Source organism: Jaculus jaculus, chromosome 5, assembly GCF_020740685.1.
Source record: "Jaculus jaculus isolate mJacJac1 chromosome 5, mJacJac1.mat.Y.cur, whole genome shotgun sequence".
Taxonomy (NCBI): Eukaryota; Metazoa; Chordata; class Mammalia; order Rodentia; family Dipodidae; genus Jaculus; species Jaculus jaculus.
This window is the reverse complement of record NC_059106.1, coordinates 158945142-158969721: the sequence shown is the minus strand read 5'-3', so window position 1 is coordinate 158969721 and position 24580 is coordinate 158945142. Positions and strand designations below refer to the sequence as shown.

The 24580-nt window shown below is 45.9% G+C and overlaps 1 protein-coding gene across 1 annotated transcript in view; it reads left to right on the top strand.

Moving 5' to 3' along the window:
* The window catches only part of Rcan1 (regulator of calcineurin 1), a 93238-nt gene that overhangs the window by 38867 nt on the left and 29791 nt on the right, over positions 1–24580 (top strand). The gene's annotated exons all lie outside the window — the stretch shown is intronic.

Sequence of the window (24580 nt, the reverse complement as noted above, 5' to 3'; positions counted from 1 at the left end):
TAACCTCTGTTCATGGGTTACATCACAGTCTTGAAGCTCCTCAGTCATGGCACACGGTCTCTCTTCCATGTTGTGCACCCTAGCTGGTTCTCCTCAAGATGGAGCTAAGCTGCACCCTAAGCGTGGCTGTCCTCACAGCATCTCAGTGAGCTACATCTAGTGTGTCTGGAGTCCACGTCTCCCTCCTCTGCTGTGGCCTGTGCTATCTTTTTGCTGGACTACATTCACATTGATGCCCTTCTCCCAAAGAAGAATGGAAGTAAATCATGTGATCTAGTGAAAAAATCATTTTGTTTGGCTTTTGTTCTTTGCTTTTTTAAAAAAAAATTATTTATTTGAGGGGGGCAGAGATAGAGAGAATGAGCACACCAGGGCCTCTAGCCACTGAAAACGACCTTCAGACACATGCCACCATGTGCATCTGGCTTACGTGGGTACTGGGGAATCAAACCTGGGTCCTTAGGCTTCACAGGCAAGTGCCTTAACCGCTAAGCCATCTCTCCAGCCCATGTATGCTTGTTAAAGACAGGGTTCTGGTATATAGCCCATACTGTCCTCAAACTTTTGGTCGTCCTCCTGCCTCAGCTTGCCGAGTGCTGGGATTACAGAGATGCGTTGCTACACTTGGCCTTCTTGAAGATCTCTTGAGATGCATGTATTTCTCCCTCGCCTGCCTGCACTGTTCTGCCGTGGACGTTGCCGTCCCAGCACTGGTCAGAAGAAGCGGGCTGCCTCCTGCAGTTTGGCTGGTAACAGGCTGAGATCATCTCACACACACTTCCTTATAGGTGACTAGAGCGTGTCGTCCCCCGCCCCTTTCTGTGTCAAGGCATCTCTCTTCACCAATGACATTCTGAAATGCTTTGCAGATGTGTCCCTTCCTGTCTGATGTCTGAGCCCCTGTGGTCCTGGAGGAATTTTCTTTAGCATCCTTCCTTATTCTATCCCTTATCAGTTATTTCTGTTGTTTATGGGACAGGTGGTGAAGGTGGGTCTCCTAAAGACGTATTCTCCATCTGAGATACTGTATTTTCTATCTCTGCATTTTTGTGACACAGGTAATTTTAACAATTTTATAATAACAAGAAAAGCGATGTGTACTGTAACAGCCATAATGAAAACTATAGATAGGACTGATTACAGGATGACGTAAGGCCTTGGAAGAAGCCAATGAGAGGGAACAAAATGCCTTCTCTTAGGGAAGGAGCAGGAAGAGTGTTTTTCATTCATGTCCTAGAAAAGCAGCAAGCTCAAGTCAAGGTGCAGAATGCTGTTCTGCAAGGGAGAAATGACCTTGTTCCTTGACCTTGACACTTTTAAAATAGAGATCAAGATCATCTACTTAGGCTAAAGGTCAGGGATTGTAACAAGGTACCCAATGTGCAAGACGGCAGATGTTGAGTGGATATCCCCAGAGCCTTGCCTTGCAGGCATCTGCGAAGTTCCATAGGGTGTGCTTGTAGTGGGAAGAGTTGCCTGATTTCATAGCATTTAATATGACCCTACAATCAAGAGTTAGACTGAAATTTGGCAAGACCATCATAGTAACGGAATGTTGATGAGGGAATTCCACTGAGGCACACTTATTTCCATCCTCTGTGGTTAATATGAGAGACCAGCTAAGTAACGCTGACTTTGGCCAAGTTTGTGACTTCATCTTCTTTCTGGGTGCTGCCTGCTCTCAGAATCACCATTTCCATGCCAGTGTTTGTCCCAAGAAGAACCGAGAGAAAAGGGAACCTAGCCACGTTTGCTCTCAGATTTTGCGGTTCTCTGCTAAAAATCCTTCCACATACATCTGAGTGGTATTTCAACAGCATCTCTGGGGCCCTGTTGTAAAACCAAAGCCTCCCCCCCCCAAAAAAAAAGCAATTTCATGTAGTATTTCCAAGTGATGCTTGCTGGGATCAGTGAGACACCAAACCCACACTCCGGCATGGGCATTAGTGGGCCGAGCCAGGAAGAGACCTTTGCACTTGTATATCTTTTCAGTTATGAAATGGTTCCATTTTGGGTTTTTGGCGTAGCTCACTGTAAAGTATCATCCGAAATGAGTTCTTTTGACCAAAGCTTGACATAAGAAACAAGTGCTGCCTCATGGGTCGTGGGGGTCAGCCTTGGAGCCCTCCAGTAAGTTTCTCCTGTACCCCCTGTGTATTTTTCTCTCCTCCGGGGTTTCCTCTTATTTCGCAGTTGAGGAAAGAAAATAAGCTTGGGGAATGCTGGTTGGAACTGCACCTGGCCTACGTGTTTCTGCCCAAGAAGCTGCGGGTCCTGGAATCAACAGTCATCTGGACAAATCCAGGTCTCTGACCTTCCAGCCCCTCACTGGGGCAGGAAGAGAAATCCTAGAGCCAGGGGGTTAATTCTGAGCCTTGCTACCTCGGAGTCTTGTGAAATCTTCTGGTCATACGGAGTTATCAGCTGGTGTGTTTATCGCACAGGTTGTCTAGGTATCCATCAGGTAAAATGCGGGGGGACTGTGCCAGTGCTCCCAGCCCACTGTGCTTCCTGCCTGCAGACACCCCACAACAGCTTGATTCTGCTGGCCCTCCATATCCGCCATGTTCCCTTGCAGGGGACCAGTTTGAAAACATTGAACAAAAGCTCTCAACATGTATAGATGTCTTTTTCTTGTCCTTACTCCCTAAGCAATACAACACAGCAGCAATGTGCACAGCACTTGCTTCTTGTTAGGCACAGGGGTAATTAGAGATGACTTAAAGACGCTTGAGAGGATGTGCACAGGTTATGTGCTGTGGCTGTGTTTCTATGAGGGACTGGAGCATCTGTGGCTTTGGTACCTTGAGTGCTTCCTGGAACCAGTCCCCAAGGATACCAAGGAAAAACTGTACAGCAGCCCTAGTGATGGATGAAGGCTTTTCTTGCACTCGGATGATCAGCCTCTGCTTTTCTTGGTCACCAATTATGGTAGCAGTGATTAAATTAAGGCTTGGATAGGCATGCAAGTAAAAGCAGTTTGCTGTAATGTACCAAATTAAGTAAATTGGCTTCATGATTCATTGAAAAAAAACCTTTTATTTGTATTCTCTGTGTAGTTCTAATTTAAAACTAATTGATTGGTAATAGTTAGGAAATTTGCTTCCTTTAGTTAAGATCACGTTCATGTTTTAACATAACATTTATTTTTAAGAAGTAGATATGTTAATTTTATAGGATATATTTAACCAGTTTTTAGGTGGTGTTTTTTTTTTTCAGAATAATTTAGCAAGTATTTCAGGAAACCATATTCAGACAATTTCTGTTTGTTTATAAAGCAGCTTCCTGTGAAGTTGAGTTCTTTCTCATCAAGGTTAAATCTGAAACTGGAGAAAGGATTTTTTTATAGATACTTTATTCAGCGTCAGGTACATCTTTATAAACAAAGGCGTATTCTGCCTCCACTAAAAGCAGTTTGCAGCTCTCCTTTTCCCATTGTGTGCAGAGTGGGTTCCCTGAGTGCCGCACAAGAAAAGTGGGCGTGGGTGCTGTTGCCGTTCTATTTTTGATTTATAATTGTGTGGCTGGGTTCGTCATGTTCTTCATGCAGCATATTTTGGTTTTGAGTGTTTAAAAAAAGAAGCCCACCATCATCAAAAGATAGCAATGTATCATCAAAGATGAGCACTACAGATGAAGACCTGTGAAGTGTGACTCCCAGCAGAGACTGGAGCCGTGCGGCAGGGAGTCTGGGGACAAGGGGCTCTCTCTTAGCAGTCAGGCCCGTTCAGGAGGCCAGGCATGGGGCTGAGGTCAGACCTCCATCACCACGGGCACTGAAATCAACAAGCTTTACATACAAAAACTAATCAGCCTACTCTTTTGGAGAATTCGCAGGCCAAAAAAGCTTCCTTTTTATTTTTGTTCTAATTATGAATCCTTTACTTGACCATGTTCTCTAGCTCATATATTTTAAAAATATTTTACTTATTTATGAGAGAAAATGGGCATACCAGGGCCTCTACCCCACTGCAAGTGAAATCCAGGTGCATGCACCACCGTGTTGTGCACCTGGCTTTCCATGGGCACTGGGGAATTGAACCAGGTCCTTTGCGGGCAAAAGCCTTAACCGCTGAGTCCTCTAGCTCATATTGTACCTGTAACAATTTTTTTTTTTTTTTACTAACTGTTTTGAATGGAAAGAGCTTTCCCCCAATTTTGGGTCTAGTACAGTAATTGGTTTTAAGATCTCTTTGGATACATACTTATTGAAAGCTCAGTTCCTATAGGGTTTTGGGTCTTGCTGCTGTCCCCACAGCTTGGGCCCAGACCTACTCTCCTCCCCCTCAGGCTCAGGTGGGCAGTGCCACAGGCTTCCAGGTGAAGCAATGGGACTATCCCACGACGTTTCTTCACCCCCATCTTCCTCTAGCCACTCCCTCTCCACCAAACCACAATAAAGCCTCTTGGACTGAACACATCCCTTTCCCAAGGTCTTTATCTTCAAGACTGGCTTCAGGAAAGAAGTCACCGATGGTCCTGGGCAAGGCCTTTCCCCTCTTAGAGATGAGTTTTCTGTCTATAGAATAGCAATCACAGCCCCGATAGGAAATCTAGGGAGATTGTGCACATGAACCCGGCACAGATGTGCTTAATCTGCTGATTTCTCTCTCCTTCCTCTTCAGGTGCCCTCTTTCCCCATCCCTCACTCGGTCCATGCAGAAGCTCTGTCTCCATGGTCTCCCACCTCAGAGCCATTCCCAGCTCAGAGGACGCTCGTGGCTGCAGGGCAGGAACACCGTCCTCAGGGTGGGATGGAAGAAGAGGCCCTTGCTTCTTAGCGATCTTCCCTCCCATGGGGCTGTACTTAGGAGGGAGTATCCTGGGGAGGACACGCTAGTGTGTACTGGTAGCCAGAGAGCCAAGGAGATGTTAGGATTTGTGTTAAATCATTTCAAAAGAACTTAAGTGAAGCAGCTTCGTGTGTGTGTATAATGTGTGGTGTGTACACATATGTATATATGTGCGTGCATGTGTAAGTGTGGGTGCACTTGTACATGTGTGCAAAGGCCAGAGATTGACATGAATGCTTTCTTAATTGCCCTTCACCTTAGGTGTGTGTGTTTGTTTTTTTTTTTCTCCAGACAGGGTCTGTCCCTGAACCCTGGCTCAACCCTGGCTCCACTATTCCACTAGACTAGCTGGCCCGCAAACCCTACCAATCCTCCTGTCTCTACTGCTCAGTGCTGGGATTAGAGGTGTGGGGTCCTCCACCCCGGCTTTTACATGAGTGCTAGGGATCCAAATCAGGTCCTCATGCTTGTGTGGCAAGCACATTACTGATTGAGCCATTTTCCCAATTTTGAACACAGCCTCTTTCTTGAAGCCTAATCTTCAGGATTCATTCTCCCAGCTTCCAAAATAAGGTGCCTCACATTGGGAGGGAGGTGGCAGAAAGAACGCGAGTGCTGTTCTCACTGCTTCCCAGAAAAGCTTCGTTTTGGAGATGGCTGTAGATACTGGGGCGACTCGAAACTCACCAAAGTGCTGAGAATAAGAGGCTTTTGAGAGCTTAGCACTGCATGTGACATCTTATAATGCCCTTCATTGCTCAGGGGGACGTTGCAGAAGAGAGAGGGCAAAGCCAATGTAAGAGCCAGAGGGTGGAGAGGATCCTTGGGGACACTATCCTCTGGGTAAGAAGGGACTGGTGTATTCATGACCTCCGTAGAGGTCGCTACCGTCATGAGAGCTGTACAATGCTGAGTCCATCAACATGCTGACAGAGATGATGGAGGAGGGAGGAAAGAATAAGACATCAAAGCAGAAGGTCTGCATGGGAAGAGGAGGGATACCGAGGGGGGGGGACTAAAGAGGGTCATGGGAGGGGATTATGATCGAGTTAATTTGTTCATGTGTTAAAATTCTCAGCGGAAGAAGGGGTGGGGAAAATGTAAGAGCCACAGAGTGGGTAGGAATTACCCTGAGGCATTCTCCCCTCTTTACCCCATAGGGACTGACTGGGGCCTTCGTCACCCCACAGTGAGTTCCACTGAGGAGGGCCCCCAGGGTAATGGTGAGAGGATAAAAGAGTATAACCTGTACGTATGCATGTGTATATATGTAAACATATGCATCTATGTGTATGTCTGTATGTGTGTGTGTGTGTATTTCTCAATGGAAAGAAAAGCAAAAGAAAAAAGAAAAGAGGTGATTCCAGAAGGGAGTTGGCCACTCAGAGCTGGGAAGGCATTTCCCCCAGAGACAAAGTTCTGTCAACTTCTCAGGCCAGCCACTGACACCTGTGCGGCCGAATACAGCTTTGAGACTGCCTGGAACCAGATGCAGACAAGTTCTCAGGGAAGGAGGAGCCCTGAAGGCAAAAAGAGGAAGTGCATGGGACTTGGATGGCTCTGGGCCCCCTTGGGAGTACTGGAAAGGCGGCCACACTGCTCCCTGGCTGGCTCTGGCCCTGTCTTCTCTAAGGGCAGCTCTTCTCCGGGAACCAGGGCTCCTTTCTGCAGAGAGAGCTCCGAGCACACTGCGCTTCCTCAGTCTACGGAGCTCAGTAGTTCCACTGGAGATGCCAGGAAACTGCGGGGCGCCAGCACACCCTGGCTCCAGGCTCCAGGCCGCGCTGCTGTCTCAAACCAGCAAGCACACTTTCTCAACTCAGAGTTACAACTTCACCTCATTGCGAAACTGGAAAGCTGAACGCTCAAAGTCAACTGAAACCTTCAAACGCATTTGAGGTCAAACTCTGCACAGCTCCTGTAATTATCCAGCAAAGCCCATGGAGGGACATGGGGCCGGGGAGAGGCATCACCTCCCGTGCAGAGCGCAGTCCGTCCGCCTTGTGAGCCGGAGCACAAAGGAGCTGGGCTTTCAAGGCTGACTCTGAGTGTGGGGGGCTAATGAGACCTGGAGCCCTGGCGCCAGCAGGTACCCAAAGTGCCCAGGCAGGAGGACGGCTTTCAAGCCTGCTTTCAGTGAACTTCTGATGGGGCAGGATGGGCTCTCAAAGCCGGGGCTTGAAGCTGCTCCGAGACCCTGCCCAGGTGCCCACAGTTGGGATCTCTGCACTTGGAGGCATGGCTGAGCCCTGGGCTGTGACAGCTAAGGGAGGCCCTACTTCCTCCCTCTTCTCTTTCGTTACTGTTTTGTGAGGAAGTTCTCATGAAGCCCCCATCGCTAGGGATTTCCTCCTCTGAAATCAAATCTTCCGGAGATATAGCTAAGCATTTTTCCAGTCAGTCACAACGCTGAGGCTTGAAGTTTCACAACTGATTTGAGAGTTCCCCAAACAGTTAGCTAGGGTCCCCTTCTTCTAACGGGAGATGTGCCTTGCTTGTACATGCTTGCAGTTCTTTTCAGTGTCAGTTACCTGTTCTGTTTACTTTGGGGCATTCGGCTTTTCTCTACACTGTTGCAGATTGTAGGAATACATAGCATTTCAGTGGGATTGGAGCGTAGGGAAGGGTGGGTGGAGGGTAAAGCCCACAGCATGGATACGACTTTTAACTTAAAGCTGTGCAGTCCAAAGATAGAGTGAGGTTAATTGGGACAGTCTGCCATTGCCTCCACCCTCTTTGTAGGTGGTGGTTGAGTGTGGCCAGTCCCATGTGACCAGGGCTGGTTCTACACCATGGGAGCAATGCTCTTTCTGTCTTTGTTGTTGTTTTCTAGGTAGAGTCTCACTCTAGCCCATGCTGACCTGGAATGGGATTCACTATGTTGTCTCAGGGTGGCCTCAAAGTCATAGAGATCCTCTGACTTTTGCCTCCCAAGTGCTGGGATTAAAGGAACGCACCACCACACCCAGCTTTTGTTGGCTTTTTATTTTAGTTTGTTTTTGTTTTGAGATGAGTTCTTGATAGTTACCAAGGCTGGATTTGAACTTGTGATTTTTCCTGCTTCTGCCTCCCTTCTGTTGGGATTGACTCATAGCTGGACCCTCTCACACCCAGAAGAATGTGCTAGTTTGTTTTTGCTTTGCATAAAAAACATCTTTGTGGGCCTGGAGAGATGGCTTAGTGGTTAAGACACTTGCCTGCAAAGCCTAAGGACCTAGGTTCAACTCCTTAGAACCCAGGTAAGCCAGGTGCACATGGTTGGTGCATGCATCTGGAGTTTGTTTGCAGTAGCTGGAGGCCTTAACATGCCTTCTCCCCCCCCACCCCCCGCCTCCGCGACTCTCTCTGTCTCATATAAATAAAAAATAAAATATTTTTAAAAATCTTTGTTATTGGTTTTTCTCTGCTTGCAGTTGCAAGTTTTGCAGAACACTCGGGAAGGCTATAGGATTCATCTAGTGCTGCCTTTCTAAACTGAATGATAATGAGCAGGAAGGAGTTCAGGGCTACTGACTGTAGGTGCCCTTCCTGCTCCTGCAGTTTTCTCATCTACGGGAGAGAGTATTCTGCATCGGGATCCACACACGCTGCTATACGAGACCATCCATCTTCTCCGCTGGTTTTGTCACTGTGTAATGAAACTGTTTCCCCACCGAGTCCCTCCATCTGAGCATGGGGGGGTTGTGGGGGGCTATACTCCCTTTAGGGATGCCAAGTGAGTAGGAGGCATTGCTTCTGCTAAGCACAGATAGAGTTGGGTCTGTCCTTGAGAGCATAAGCCTCACCCATCCCTGACTGCCTTCAGGAGAAAACAAACTTTCTTAGGAACACTTGAAACGCAGTCAACATCCAGTCATGGGTGGCTGAATGGCAGGATGTTTGGAGGAAATAATGGAATACAGTGTGAGCTCTCTTCTGCAGGGAGTTCTCTCCTGGACCACGTGTGGGTATCTGAGTCGAAGGCTGCTCCAGTCCTGTGTGTCAGCTGCTGTGGTGTCTGTACATCCTCTTGTGCACTTGTACCCTTCCCTCGCAATTACTTACCATACCTAACACAGCGTAAAGACTCTGCAAGCATTGTTACACCATGTGGTTGAGGAAGTAATGACAAAAGAGAACTCTGTACACATTGAACCCAGATAGTTTCTTTTGTGGGTACGTGTGTGCATGTTCATGTGTGTGCGCAGGTGTTTGCACATATTCACGTATGCGTGTGAGACCAAAGGATAACCTCAGATGTTATTCTTTGAGATGGAATTTCTCATTGGCCTGGAAACCACCAAGTAGGCTAAACTAACTTGGTCTTTGAGCCCCAGGGATCTTCTTCTTCAGCCCTAGGATTACAAGAGTACACCATGACGCCCAGCATTTTACCTGGGTTTTGGAATCAAACTCATGACCTCATGCTTGTAATGCATGACCTGTCACCCCAGCCCTGGATACAGTTTTGATTTTGAATATTTTAGGTAAAGAACCCATGGCTACAGAGGGCTGACAGTGACTTGATTTCTAGCATGGTAGGGACATAGCAAAACTGATGTCACCACAGAGTAAATCTGTGTTCCATGAAATCTTTAGTGACATTTAGCCAAAATGTACCTTAAGGAATTGTCCCAGGGAGAAGAGGAGGAGAATGACTGCTTTAGATGTTCTCATCATGGAAATCGCAGCATCTAGTGGGATTTCCTTGAGTCCTGGCTCTGCATGACCTCACAGAAAATATGAGGCGGCTCTGGGAGTGCCCCACGTAAGTTAACACAGTCACATGTAAGAAAATGAAATCGAGTGTGGCACTGGTGCACCCGGGTGATAAACGACCTGGAACTTTCTGGGTAGTCTCTGAATTGGAAGGGATGGTGAGCCTCTTAAGGAGCCAAATCCCAGACTCCTCCACGCCTATGGCAACCGCAGCCAGCGGGACCAGCCCGTGCGCTTCAGCACTTCTGAACAGAGGAGTTATTGTGGCCCCTTAACATGAGGCCAACGCTGAGGGAGTATTTCTGAGTTGAAATTCAAAGGTTTTGTGTACATTCATTTTTGTGCTTTTTCTGGTTTTCTCTTTACTTGAGCCAGGGTCTCACTTTGCCTCCCAGTCTGGCCTTGAATTTACAGCAGTTCTCCTGCCATAGCCTGTCAAGGGCTAGGACCTCAGGCATGGCCACCAGGCCTGGGTTCACAGTCAGGTTTTCTTGTCATTGCCACTGTGAATGGATTCATTTAGCTTCTCTTCTTTTCATAAACCATCCTGCTTTAGAGTATTCAAACCAGCCACATAAAACTTGCTCTGTGTTTTTAACCCTTGGAGGAAGATAGCTCTTTGAAATGCATCTGTGCTTTCACAGAAAGCATTAGAGCGGGACATAAAATAAGCAGAATGTGCAGGTAGGTCACTTGTTTCTGGAAGTAAAAATAGCTCAGCCATATCTTACAAATACGCTTTGGGGATCATTTTTCTTCGTACTAAAAATAAAAGTTTTAAAGTAACCACTTGCCAGAAAAGTGTCCTGAATAGATTAGGTACCTCGTGGCCGTGATTTCAACACAAAGGCAGCTCCTAATGAGACAGTCAGATGGCTTTACTGGACATGGCCCCTGCTTGTTTCCTTATTGACCACTAATGTCCCCCCTGCACTCATTGGGCTTCCTAAACAGATCAGTCACCCTTCTGATGTCTTTGTGAAATCATGTCAATATTTCCAATTTTTAACACATTATTTTCTTTTTGTGTTGCTGTCACTTCAACCAAATTTTCTTTTGGAACATTCCAGACTATTATATTAAGCGTTACAAGTATTAAAGAATTGCAAAATAGTTTCCATTATAACACCCTGTTTTCATCACTTAGAACTTCTCTACTATCTTTGCAAAGCTGTTTACCAGGAAGTGAGCTCCCCGCAGAAGTCAACACCATTAAGAAGGACTTCAATATGGCATCTGTTGTTTGTCTCTTCCTTTTCCTAAGGTTGGCTGTCACTGTCCATAAGTCTGTGTTCTAAGTGTAAAAGATGGGGAAATGATAGTGCCATCCACCTTCAAACTCCTGCAGGAGTCTAGGGATCTCCTATGGCTCTGCTGTGGTTGGTCCCATTGAAATTCACATTAATTTACAATGTAGTGGTGTTGAAAGCAGGTGGGACCCTTGGGAGCTGATGGGGTTGTTAAGAGGGATTAAGGCCTTTTTGTCAGGACTAAGGTACTTCTCCGGGGAGTGGATTAGTTACCCACAGGAGTGGGTAGTTACACAACAAGGCACCTCATGCTTTAAACTTTTGGTACAAGCCTGCTTGCCCTTCAAGTTCATCAGGACTTGAAGGAGAGGGAGGCCCTCAGTGGCCACCATACCCTTATATTTCCCAGCTTCCCGAACTATGAGCTCAATAACCTTCTTTTCTTTATAAATTTCCTAGTCTCAGATACTTCATTACAGTCACAAAAGATGAAGTAAGACAGGACAGTCTCCATATATATAGTATTTAAGGATATATATATATCTCCATATATAATTTTTTATTTGGGGAGAACAAATAGAGTTGGGCATGCCAGGGTCTCCAGCCACAGCAAACAAACTCCAGACACAAGTGCCACCTTGTGCATCTGGCTTATGTGGGTCCCGGGGAATCGAACCTGGGTCCTTAGGCTTGACAACCGCCTTAATCTTAAGCCATCTCTCCTTGCCATAGTCCCCTTTCTACTTTGATGTCATGTACATAGATATGATATCCAAGTGTAGATTCCTCATAGGAGGACAAACATGTAATGTTTTCCTTTCTGAGTCCATATTTTGCTTAATGTAATGATCTCCAGTTTCATCTGTTTTTCTGCAAATATGAGAATTTCCTAATGAGTGAGTTAGTGCATGTGAAGCCTTCCAAGCCGCAGTGTCAGTGGAGTGTCACTTGGATGTGTTATCACACGGAGCCTGCGTAATATACTGGAAAATGTGAGCTATGTTCACAAGAATGTCAGGACCTTCTGTGGGACCCGGTTCCAGACATTTTGCCTGACTTAATCCACTTGGAACAAGGAGATATTTCAGAGCATGGTATTTAAGGGCTTATTGAGACCCTTGCCAACAGGGCATTTTTATACCTTACAAATGACTTCTTTCTCTTCTTCCTTGCCCACGAGAACTAAAGAGGCTCTTTCGTGGCTGCCTCCCGGGGCTCTGCACTTGGCTGTACCCGTCTGGACTCACTTGAGAACAAATGGGCTGTGATGAGAGTTCTTCTTACAAAAAGCATCCTGTGCTGACAACCAAATGCACATTGTAATCACCTTCCTACACTAATGGCTCAGGCAAGTTTTCTATTTTTTTTTCTCCCCTAACCTGGCCTTATTCCGAATTTTCCAACTATTCTTGGAATAAGCAGACTACATTTATCCATCTCTGCATTCTCACAATTTCCATTGACCTTAATGGGACTTTTTGCCACCCAAGTTTCAGCAATTTATCTCGTGTGTGTGTGCGCGCGCACGTGCGCGCTAGGTGAGATTATGTGGAAGCTAGTTTTGCATTCAGGTGGAACGTCTTTGCACGTCTCCTTGCACGTTGCTTTCCCCACACTTGGTTCAGTCATAAAAGCTGGGTCAAAAACAAGATGCTATGGATCTTTGGGGAACCAGAGTAAAACTTTTCTACTTTCCAAAATCCTTCAGATGACCAGGTTTTCACTATAGAGCCTTTGTTGCTAGAAGTTGAATGTTCTACCGTTTTGGGACCTGAAATAGGCCCCGCCTTCCTCTATGTAGGCGGAAGTCTCGTTCTCGATGATGTGATTTTGTTGCTGATTCTTAGTGTGCCTTTCTTGGTCATCTAGCTCCTCTGTCACTGTGCATCTCAGTCGCAGTGCTTTGCTGTGGGTGGTGCTGGGGCTGGCAGTCCCCAGGCCCTCAGCCCAAGGCCTGCTTTTCAGGAGACTCGACTTATCTATAAGTCCTTTCAATCTTGCTCTTCTCCTTCCACTGTTCTTTTGTTTGGTTTTGTTATTTTCGGGGGGGGGGGTTGTTAGTGTGTGTGTGTGTGTGTGTGTGTGTGTGTGTGCATATATGTGCCATGGAGTGTGTAGAGGGGTCAGAGGATAACCACAGATGTCAGTCCTCACCTTCCATCTTATTTGAGGAAGGGTTTCTTTTTTTGGTTTTTCAAGGTAGGATCTCACTGTAGCCCAGGCTGACCTGGAATTCACTATGTAGTCACAGGGTGGCCTCGAACTCACAGCGATCCTCTCCTACCTCTGCCTCCCAGGTGCTGGGATTAGAGGTGTGCACCACCACGCCCGGCTTGAGGAAGGGATTCTTGTTCACTTCTCTGGTCTCCGGCCTTTCTGGGCCACAAGGTTCCGGGCCATTCTGCTGTCTTTACCTCACATATCACCATCAGCAAGCTGGGGCTACAGACACCGGCTGTGTTGACTGGCTTTTGATTTGAAGTCTGGGGATTCAAACTCGGGTGCTCACTCCTGCTTGGCAGCTGCTTTACGTGACCACTGAGCAGTTGCCCAACCCCTTTATTGTCTTTGGACAGGGTCTCATTATGTAACCCAGACAGACCTTGAATTTGCAATCTTCTTTCCAGGTACCACTGTGTTCAGAAATCTATTATGTCTGATTTTTTTTAAATTATTATTATTGCAGTGCTGGGAACCAGACTCAGGGCCTTGTGCATGGTAGGAAAGTGCTCTAACCACTAAGCTACTCCCCAGCTTTCTTACACACCTGTCTGTCAGTCAGGGCTCCTACACAGGGTGACGGCACCTGTGTACACAGAGGTTCATTAATCAAGTCTGAAATGGCCTCCTCCCCAAGAGTCCTCCTGCCTTTCAGAACATCTACACATGATCCTGGATTGTCAGCCGCATGAAGAGTGTTACACCCCCTCCATCAGCTGTGCATGGGACGAGCATAGCTTCGGCAGCCATAACTTGTCAGCATAGGTTGTCACGGGGTTGATGGATCATTCCTCACTATTTGAAGAATTTATGTGCAGCTGGGTACAGTTTCATCGTTGCTTTGCTTGCAATTCCGATGCCAAGGGGAATAGCCAAGTCAACTGAGTAGCACATGCAGCCGTTGAGCCTCATCTGTAAAAGATGGAATAGAGCCTACCCCAGACTGATGGGATATCGAAACCTCGCCGAGCCCCTAGCTCACGGCCTGGTGGGTGTAGCAGGCTGACAGCCGCTGGAAGCTGGCTTTTGCCCGTGTCTTCGTCGGCTTTGTCACTAGTTGCTGCAAAGTCTACCAAGGCCATTTTCTGTGAAAAATGGGCCCCAGCTCTCTTATCTTTGAAGTATACTAAATGAAGCTTGTTCTCATGTTTACTGTTTTTTTCTTTTTCTTTTTTCTTTTTTGTTTTTTGTGTTTTCAAGGTAGGGTCTCACTCTAGCCCAGACTGACCTGGAATTCACTCTGTATTCTTAAGGTGGCCTCGAACTCACGGCAGCGCTCCTACCTCTGCCTCCTGAGTGCTGGGATTAAAGGCGTGCGCCACCACGCCCGGCTCTGTTTACTGCTTTTAACGATTATCTCAAAATTGAGCAACTCACTTCATGGTTCTTATTAACATGTATCTGAATATGTCGTTCCGTTTTCTATCTTCCTAAGGCTCAGTTTTAAAACACACACACACAATCATAATTAAAGCTGGCTGTTGGGGTTCCACATCAGGCACTCTCTGGCCTTCCCCTTACCTCATGCCCGGATCTGAGTGATCGCATATCTTTCATGGATGGAATAAAACAACCAGGCTGCCACCTCCGCACCTCATTAGGTTGCTGTGGGAGTTGTGAGCTAGGGTTTCCGGAACAACCCGGAGTGGCTGGGGTGAGGGCCTGAGCAGCATCACTGGTGAGATGGATGTTAGCCCAACCAGTGGCTCTGGCCTGGTCTTCACAGCTTTCGAATTATAAAATGTGGCCAGATGTTCTGTCAGCAGAGCAGTAGGCACACTTCTGGACCTGGTCCTTACCTTTCGGCCAATGTCCTTGACTTGACCCAGGGGAGATAGAAGAGATGGATATATCATGAGAAACTCAAGTGTCCAAATACTTTGTCGTCCCCAAAAGCACACACTCCCAGCCTCCTGAACACTATTCTTGATGTTTCCTTTATTGACTGGAATTCAGCGATTGTAAAAATAATCCAAATATTTGACCACTGATTTTATAGGAGTTAGAGAGGAAAGAGAGAGGGAGAGGGAGGGAGGGAAGATATAGAGGATTCATCCACTTCCCACTGAATAGGGCAAAGAGGGAGAAAATTATCTTAAAAATAAAATTGGTGGATTAGTTATTACACCTCACTGAAATACTGAAATTCATTATCTGTATCTTAGGCAGAAGACCAAAATGTTATTAAGGGGTTGAGTGAGCACTCACCCATATGATGGGTTTGAAAAAGGAAACACAATCAAATGGGATCTGATTTGATTGAGTCAGATTTGCTTTGTTTCTCTTCTTCACAGAGAGGTTATACAGGCAGCCTGAATCCCCCAACTACTTCCTTTCTGCCCTCGGGCAATAGAAGACAGACATTTTTAGTATTTTAAATTTTTACTTGTCCTATGACTTGAAGTTTTAAAAATCAATAAAAGAATAGAAAGATCAAAATTAAATAAAATAAAATGAGTATATAGTGCTGACCTTATTTTAAATCTCTTATCGACTCTTCACTCTTTTTTTCTTTTTAATTTTAAAAATATTTTTTAAATGTCTTATTTATTTAGAGAGAGTGAGAAAGGAAGATAAAGAGACTGTGGGCGCCCCAGGGCCTTTAGCCACTGCAAACAAACTCCAGATGCATACGCCACTTTGTGCATCTGACTTAACATGGGTATTGGGGAATCAGACCTGGATCTTTAGTCTTCGTAGGCAAGTGCCTTAACTGCTAAGCCATCCCTCCAGCCTTAATTTTTTGTTTGTTTGTTTTTTAAGGTAGGGTCTCACTTTGGCCCAGGCTGACCTGAAATTCACTATGTAGTCTCAGGGTGGCCTCAAACTCACAGTGATCCTCCTACCTCTGCCTCCCAAGTGCTGGGATTAAAGGCAGGCGCCACCACTCCAGCCCTAATTTTTTAAAATAACTGTTTACTATAAAGATTTTTCAAATCATACGAAGGCATGGAAGGTGTTCTGATGAAGCCCATCTGCCCAAGTCATTGCCCATCCTAAGCAAAGACCAACACCTGAACTCCCCTCTCTCTCCCTTATGCCATGGGGTGATTATAAACATGCTTCAGAAGGCAATCATTTGTACTCATCTCTAAGAGACTTAAGGATTCTTTTTGATAAAGACAAACTAAATGGAAGTACTTTCATACCATCATCAAGTGTCTGTTCTTGGGTTCAGATTTCCCCAGTTGACTCAGGAATATCTCATTCATAATTAGCGTATTGGAACTTGAATCCAATTACTCTGCCCCTGTTGCATTTGCTTGGTCACTATTTGACTCTGTTATCTGGGTTCTCCATCCTTTATCGCTTGCACTTAGGAAGCGGTGTTAGTCTGCGGGGGAGCCTCCTGTCGGGGAGCAGCTGGTTCATTCAGCTCGCAGCATCTGGTGCCTGCTCTTACTCCTTGTGTTTATTGTGGAGTCGTGACTCTGGACGTTTGGTCCAGCAAAGGTTTCTTATTTGGATTTGTTTGCTGCCTGTCAGGGAGGAGGCACGCTGTCCTTGTGGGATGAGTGGACAGGGGCTGTCCTGGGTTCAAGTCTAGTCACCCCGATCCAGTTTATAGAATTCCCTGTGATCTTCCACCTGGTTGACACAGCAACCATCGCTGACCCTCACCTCACAATTCCCTGGTGCGTTAGAGATTCGGCACCTGAAACCCAGCTTTCAGCACCCAAGACATTATTCAGTTTGAATGATTTATTTTATAAAATTATTAATTAATTTGCAGGCATTTGCAAATACCAGGTGATACTAATAGAATAAGGATTTTTTTTTTTAGGTGAAAGTTCATTGCTCAAAAATGTTTTTGCCATTTTCACATCAAGACACATACTTTTCAGGTTGGGAACTAGAAAAATGAAAACAGAACTCTGATGACTCACAGATGTGGCTTGGGGTAAAGTGCTTGCCTAGCAATCTTTGGGTTCTGTATGTGATTCCTAATACCCACCCAGAGAAAGGTCTCAGAGAAAGATAAAGTAGAAATAATTGCTTAAAAGTTACTTGGTTTACTGTATGCCCAGAAGGTCCAACTGCATTCGTGTACACTGTTTCTAAGAGAATTGTCTTTAAACACACACATACAGTTTTGAAGCCTGTATCTTTCTTTTTTTTTATATAAATATTTTATTTATTTATTTGAGAGCGACAGACACAGAGAGAAAGACAGATAGAGGGAGAGAGAGAGAATGGGCGCGCCAGGGCTTCCAGCCTCTGCAAACGAACTCCAGACGCATGCGCCCCCTTGTGCATCTGGCTAACATGGGACCTGGGGAATTGAGCCTCGAACCAGGGTCCTTAGGCTTCACAGGCAAGCACTTAACCGCTAAGCCATCTCTCCAGCCCCTGTATCTTTCTTAAAGTACAAGCAAATAGGAGGAACTTATAGGGCTTTATATTCCTCCTGGTAATAATGTAAAAAGAGTGATTAAATATGAAAATGTTCTTTAAGTAAGGCACAGTACCATACCACCTTCAGAGCGGAAGGGCCTAAGCTGTCTCTTATCCCTTTGGTATCTTAATCATGCTTCTTGATTTAAGACTGCATTGATCCTTGCTTGCTGTTTGCTTGTTGCAAGTAGATCTGACTGTGGAATTGATCCAGTAGTTTTTGTCACGAGTCCTGCACCACATGTTATAGGCTCTTCTTTTGGAATGTATGATGTCCCGTAAAACCCAGGGACACTGATGCATCTTGGGAATTTCTGGCCAAACGTTTTATATGGGACTTAAGAGTTGAGATTTTTAAATCATCCCACTCTTTATGTGGAACAACCTTCATCAGAATCATTTCAGGAAATGAGAAAAGTAGGATAGGGCTATGAGTCAGCCATGGAAAACGACAGCATGGAATGCATCAGTCAGGGGCAGTGTTGCGGTGGCCAGCCCGGGCTATCAGGAAATGGCATGACTTTCCATGATTTTATGTTCTGTAAATCATATGGCCTCATGCTCCAGGCACCTGGCAGGGGTCTTAGTTTCAGTTTTTCCAGTCCTAAATTTGGGATAAAGTTGACAAGTGGTGATGGAGCAAAAGCCCCCAAAGCCTTTTCAGGAACTGCTCCCCTTCCTGGGAATGGGTTTCTGCTCCCACTCTCAGCTCCACTGAGGACAGGACAGGGTCACTGATCTAGAAGCCCACATGGGCTGGTTGGTCAAGTCCAAGAAGCAGCTTGCTGGTTCCAGGAGAGCTGCTGGCACACAGGAGCAGGTATCCTTCCATTACTGTTGGTTCAGTCATTTTTCTCATACCCTTGGTCTGGCTCTTTCTAAAACTGTCTGTCCTACTTATGGTCTGGAAGTTTTTCCTCCCTGTATTAAGCTGCTTTGGAAAGTCAGTGTGAAATGCAGAATAAGGCAACCATGTACCAATCTTCTTCTCTCATCCTGGTAAAGAAAAAAGAAAAGCTTATAGGATTACGGTGGCTTAAATTTTTGAGTCACATGAAGTCCATAAAACTTGTCTGTAGGGCTGGGGAGATGGCTTAGTGGTTAAGGCACTTGCCTGCAAAGCCAAAGGACCCAGGTCCGATTCCCCAGGACCCACATAAAGCCAGATGCACAAGATATGCACATATGTCTGGAGTTCTTTTGTAGTGGCCAGAGGCCTTGGTGCACCCTTTCTCTCCCTCCTTCTTCTCTATCTGCTCCTTTCTCTCCCTCAAATAAATAAAATTAAAAATTAAACAAAAAAACTTGTCTGTATAAAATAATGCAAAAAATATAGGCAGCCACGAACCGTGGAGGGAAGTAAGTTTACTGCTTTTTTGGTAATATTGTAAGTTAGCTAGAATAGTCCAGCCAGCCTCTTCCTTGGCTTCAGGATGGATCTGTACATAGCCATCCATAATTTCAAATTGGTATGTAAGTAAATGTCTTTTCCAACCAGCACATCTAATGCAATAATTTAATTAAGAATAGGTCTGTGCGGATCCGTCAGTAAAGTGCTTGCCTTGCAGGCATGAGGACCTGAGTTCAACTCCCAGAACCTACATTTAAAAAACGTAAAGCCAGGTATGGTGGTACGTGCATATTATCCCAGTGCTGGGGAGGTGGAGACAGATAGGACCTTGGACTCACTCACTCGGTGAGTTCCAGGTCAATGAGAGACCCTGTTGCAAAGGTATATGGCACCTGAGAATGATACCTGAAATTGTCCTCTGCCTCCCCCATCTACACACACAAGTTTCACACACACAGCATGGATACTATATGTAAGTAGTTGACCAGTCCTGAATAGGGACATTGATTTGATTCCAGTTGATTTCTGACACCTTTGACAGTCTGGTAAACATTTCCTTTAAACAACAGCCTGTAACATGTACTATTGGTGGCATTCCGGCACACTTCCTGGAGAGAATCAGTGGTCCCAGTTAACCCAAGGCCTTTTACATTCTCAGCATGTGTAGATACTTAGCCATCCAATGATAAGGATTGGTGCATTTGTCCTTCCCCTCCATCCAGACCAGTGCTGCTCATACCTCCCTGTGCATAGTTGTCTCCTGAGGATCTTGTCAAGCGCAGATTTTGCATTTCTAGCAAGGTCATAGATGACTGCTGAGCTGTAGATTCGGGGCCACCCAGAGGGCCCCAGCGCTATATAGTGAACTGTGATTATAGAGTGAGCCACAATCCAAGCCAGAAAAGGGGTCATGGCCCAGTACTAACACAGACCCTTCTTGTATCCAAGCCTCTGTATGTCACGTCGTGGCCACTTTATCTAACAGAACCTTCCCCTGAAGTCCATGATGTGCCCCCGAGAGACACAATGTGAATCCTCACTACAGGAAGCCCACAGAGTCTGAGCACACAACTGTCTCTGTCTGCCCAAGCTGGGCAGAGAGGTGGTCACTCCTTCCTCTGTGCATTGACAGTCATCTGAGTCTTTTCACAAGATCCCTGACAGCCCTGTTACTTGATTCCTAAGTCCTCCTGCCATGATAATTTTACACAATCCAAAGGGGAAGGGTTCAGCAAGTTCAAAGGGTCTAGAAGGTTCTATCTACAGTTCAGCTGGGGAGAGTGCCAACAATGTGATGTTCAGAGACTTAAGGTCTTGGACATGGAAGGGCTCTGGGTTGGTGTCAGACTATGATACCCACTTAAGTAAGTTTGGCTTCTTGCTAAGTGTACATGTACTCAGGTCACTATAACAGGACCAAGGACCCCAGGCATCACCTGGGAACTCAAGAATGAGACTCAAGGGCAGGAGGGCAATGGCAGATGTTCTGTGAGCAAAGCTTCAGGCACTCTAAGAATGCCTTAACACTGGCCTAAAGGAGGACTCTGGAAAGAATGTTCACCAGGGAGTGTCTCAGCATATCTCAGCAGTTGAGTTCAGAATCACAGGTTGTCAGAATGTGGTTTTGGACAAGCTGAGGAAAGTTTCGAGCTGTTCTCTGCCACCTCCTTTCCCTTGATGGCCCCAGTGGAAGTGGGTTAAATCTTCAGCTGCTTATTTTATCACCATGGAATTTTCAAATAAAGCATTAAATCAACATTAGTATTTTAAAACCCTGGGAGACATGATTCAGGTTTTGTCATTCCTTTTTCCAAGGAAGAAACAATTATAGATATTTTCTGCAGGATACATTGCTGTGACGTTTCCAGTGAGAAGCCAGCCAACAGACCTTCCTACATACTCCTTGAAAAGGAACAGTATTAGGTAAAAATAGTTACTAGTGGTATTGGCCCACTCTTTATGTTTTCTTATGATGGAATGGGTGTCTCATCTCTGATCCCCTTGAATCAGAGGATATTGAGAAAGAGAGCACAAGAGCCCAGAATGTGGTATCTAAGAAGCAAGTTCAATCACTGTCAATGAGTTGCTTGTCTTCCTTTATCAACATCAGTGAATTTTGTGGCTTTGCATGTATGAGTGAATTAAGCTTGCTATTAGATGATGGCAGGACTGGAATTTCATCAGCCATATGATAAAGCTCTTTGTACCCACTGAATGTGTCCAAAGATGGCCAGTGTTCTAGAGACATCCATCCTGCCAAATAATTTTCTCCTAGTGATTTTTCCTTGAAAACATTAAACTGCAGATAGAAACTGTGTTCCTTTAGAGTCCTTATATTAGGATAAGGACGGTAGCTCAAGATGGATATTGCTGTATTATTACTGCCTTCTAAATTGGAGATTGTATTCTTTTATTAGGAATGCCATGACACATACTGCAATTGATTTTTTTTCTCTCCCAGTTCTGGAGGCTGGAAGATCAAGATGTGGGCATGACTGTTTCTTCCACGGCTGCTCTCCCTGGAGTGTAGATAACAGCTCCTTCTTGTATCTTCCTTTGCCTGATGTCTCTTTGCAAGTCCAAATCTCTTAGCAGTGACATTGGCAGACTAGATCAGGGCCGCTCTAAAGGCTTCATTTTTACCTTAATTATGTCTTTTAACTGTCCTCCCTCCAAGTTCAGTCACATTGGGAAGTAGTGGATGTTAGAACTTCAACCTATGAACTTGAGGGGATGTGATTCAATCCACAACCAAGAAATTGAAGAACTACCTTTCACACTCAGTCCCCATCTCAGTGGGCAGATGGCAGATCTGGGATTTTACTGTGCAAGTAAGACCTGGGACAATAATAGCCCTCCAAATGATATCTCAGACCACTAGGGAAGGTTTATTCAATGAGAAGACTTATTGGGAAACACTTCAGGAGTCTAGGTCAAAGTGGCATATGGTAGCACAGGCCTGTAATCCCAGCTACTGGGTGGGCTGACAGGAAGATCACAGAGTTCACAGGTTGCCTGAGTTGCAGAGTGAGTTCAAGGCCAGCCTGGGCAACTTAGTAAGATTGTGTCTCAGAGTGAAATGTAAGAAGAGAGCTAGGGATAGAGCTCAGTGGTAGAGCACCTGCCTAGCATGCGTAAACCCTGCGCCCAGTCCTTAGTCCAGGTAGTGGCCATTCCGTTCTCAGGTGCTATATGTCTCCATCCATGGGCTGCCCTAAAGCCAGCAGCAGAGACAGCAATGAGTAGAGGGCTGGAGGCATCAGGGTAACACCTGAGTCTATAGTCAGTAGCTCCCACAGTCAGTTTGGGTGGTCACATGTGTCCAGTGGCACAATGGGCTCTTCAAGGAATGGGGTCATAGTTGTTTCTGGACCCCACCAACTGACGAAGTCAATGCGTAGCCCATGGTAGGTGTTCAGTGAAGAAATGAATGGATGGATGAGCAAATGAGTGAACTGATAATGTTGGCAAACGACTGCTCACATCCCTCTACCGCAGCGTAGTTCAGAAGAATGACAGCCATTGGGGGATTCCGAGGTCACTTTCACTGATTTCCACATTTTTATTCCCCTGGGGGGAGCAACTGGGGATGTCACTTGTAAAACCTCGACCCTCTTTCACTTTTTTTTTTTTTTTTGACAAATAAGGCACGGGTGGTGCAGTCCTGTTTGAAGCTGGACTGGCGGGTTACCAGAGCCCCCGGGTGTCTGACGGTATCCATTTTCTGAGTATGCCCCTTGGACACCACCCGGGTCTCCGGTGCTCATCACTGTACCGTCTTGAGGAACCACACTGAGTCATTATTGGGCGGATGGAGCTTCAAACTCCATTGTATAGTACCCACATGGTAGATTCTGGAGTTTTGAGCTCATTCTTACCAAGTGTGGTTCCTACTGCCCCACTCTCTTCTTTCACCCATTGCTTCTGAGGACCACCGAGGGTGTGAGTCACAACCCACCAGCACCCAAACCAAACATGTGTGGGTACCCACCTTAGTCATGGGCAAAAGACCGACTTTCTTTCCTCATATAGGACAGAGACAATGAAGAACGTGAGTCAAGGGGAGTGGGTGGAGAACAGTCAAGGGGAGTGGGTGGAGAACTTCAGACAGGTTCTTCGTTCAGAGCCCAGAGCCCAGCAGTTAAAAGCCCCTCTTTCCTTCCTGGTGTTCGATCGCAGCAAGCCTGCCCAGCCACTGCAAACAGCAAGACCATCAGAAGGTGCACAGAGCAAATGGAGAGGCCAGCCTGTACCACTTTGGACCCCCTCGCTTCTTGCACTCACCCGCCCTTCGCCTCAGTTGACAAGTGGACACAGACGAGCACGGTTTTATTCAGATGACAGTGAGAAAATTTAGTGTTCTTTTGGCAGCATACTTTGCATGAAATATTAGTGTATTCACTGGAAGATCTAGAAGTTAGCACCTTTTAAATTTCTCATGAGTGATGTTTTTCAGTCTGATAACAGGCAGGGAAGATAGTTGAGTTGGTAAAGTGCTCACCTTGCAAACGTGAAGACCTGAGTTTGATCCCCAGAACCCACAATAAGTGCCAAGTTTACCTGTAATTTCTACACTGGGGAGACAGACAGGCAGATTCCCTGGTGCTTTCTGGCCAGCCTGTCTAGCCTAATCAGTGAGTTCCAGTCCGGTAAGAGACTCTGTCTCAAAAAGGGATGGGTGCCATACCTGAAGATGATACCTGGGGTTGTCCTCTGCTCTCCACATTCACATGTACCCACACACACATGTGTGACCCCACACATACGAACATGCACCACACATGAATAAAATAAAATATTTTAAAAAATACTAATGATCATAAGCAATTTGCCTCAGTATACAAAGATCTTAGAAGCCTTATACTAGACCTGCATTATAACTCAGTAAAGTTGTTTTTAAAGCCCTGTGCTTATAAGTCAAAAAGTCTCAGTATTGCAGAGAACTGAAATCCCACTTGTGAGCTGCCTTAGCATTTTGTAGCGTGTGCCTTGTGAGGAACTCAATTTTACAGCAGTCCCACTTGAAGACAGTAGATAGAGAAGGTGTTGCAGAAGTCAAAGATAAGCCATTTTATTAAGGGAACTGGTTGGATTATTAATAATTCCAAAATTCCCACTTATCCAGCACATAGCCAAGTGTGCAAAGCAAGCTCACACATAGCTTTGAAAATACAGTGCAGTGTAGTTAAAATCCATCAAATGTCACAATTCCCTGTTTCTTGGAAAATCAAGAAGACAGGTTTGGAATCCACACACTTCGTTCACAAGCCTCGTTGCGAGGTTGAGTTGCTGCAGGTGTGCAGCTCAGGCTGCTGCAACAAAATACCACGGGCAGGGTCTCTTTAGACAGCAGGCGTGTCTTCCTCCCAGTTGTGGAGGCTGGACGTGATTGGTTCCTGGAGCGAGCACTCATCCAGGTTTGCAGATGGTCTTGCGTTGCACCCACAGGGTGGGGAGAGAAAAAGCAGGTTCTCTGGACTCTTCCGATAAGGATACTCTCTCACTCCTGACAACCCCATCCTCAGAATTTCATCTAACCCTAACCCCTTCCCCAGAGTCCCACCTCACCTCACGGTGGAGGCCAGGGCTACATCAGGCATTTTAGGAGGACAAAATTCGGCATACATCAGTGACAGATTTCTTAACTTATCTCTTTTACTCATCCTCCAAGTCTACATGGTCATTTTGGATTTGCTGCCTGGACAGCTCCCTCCATGTTCCCTCTAGGATGTGTTCGCTGTGTGACGGGAGCGGGGGACAAAGGGCAGGGTGTGCTGTATAGGCAATGGCAAGCCCAGGTGAGGACCCAGCCACCCTGAGGCCTCTGGCTCAGCTCATGAGGCCCTGCTCTCTCAGATGTGTGGCCGGGTCGC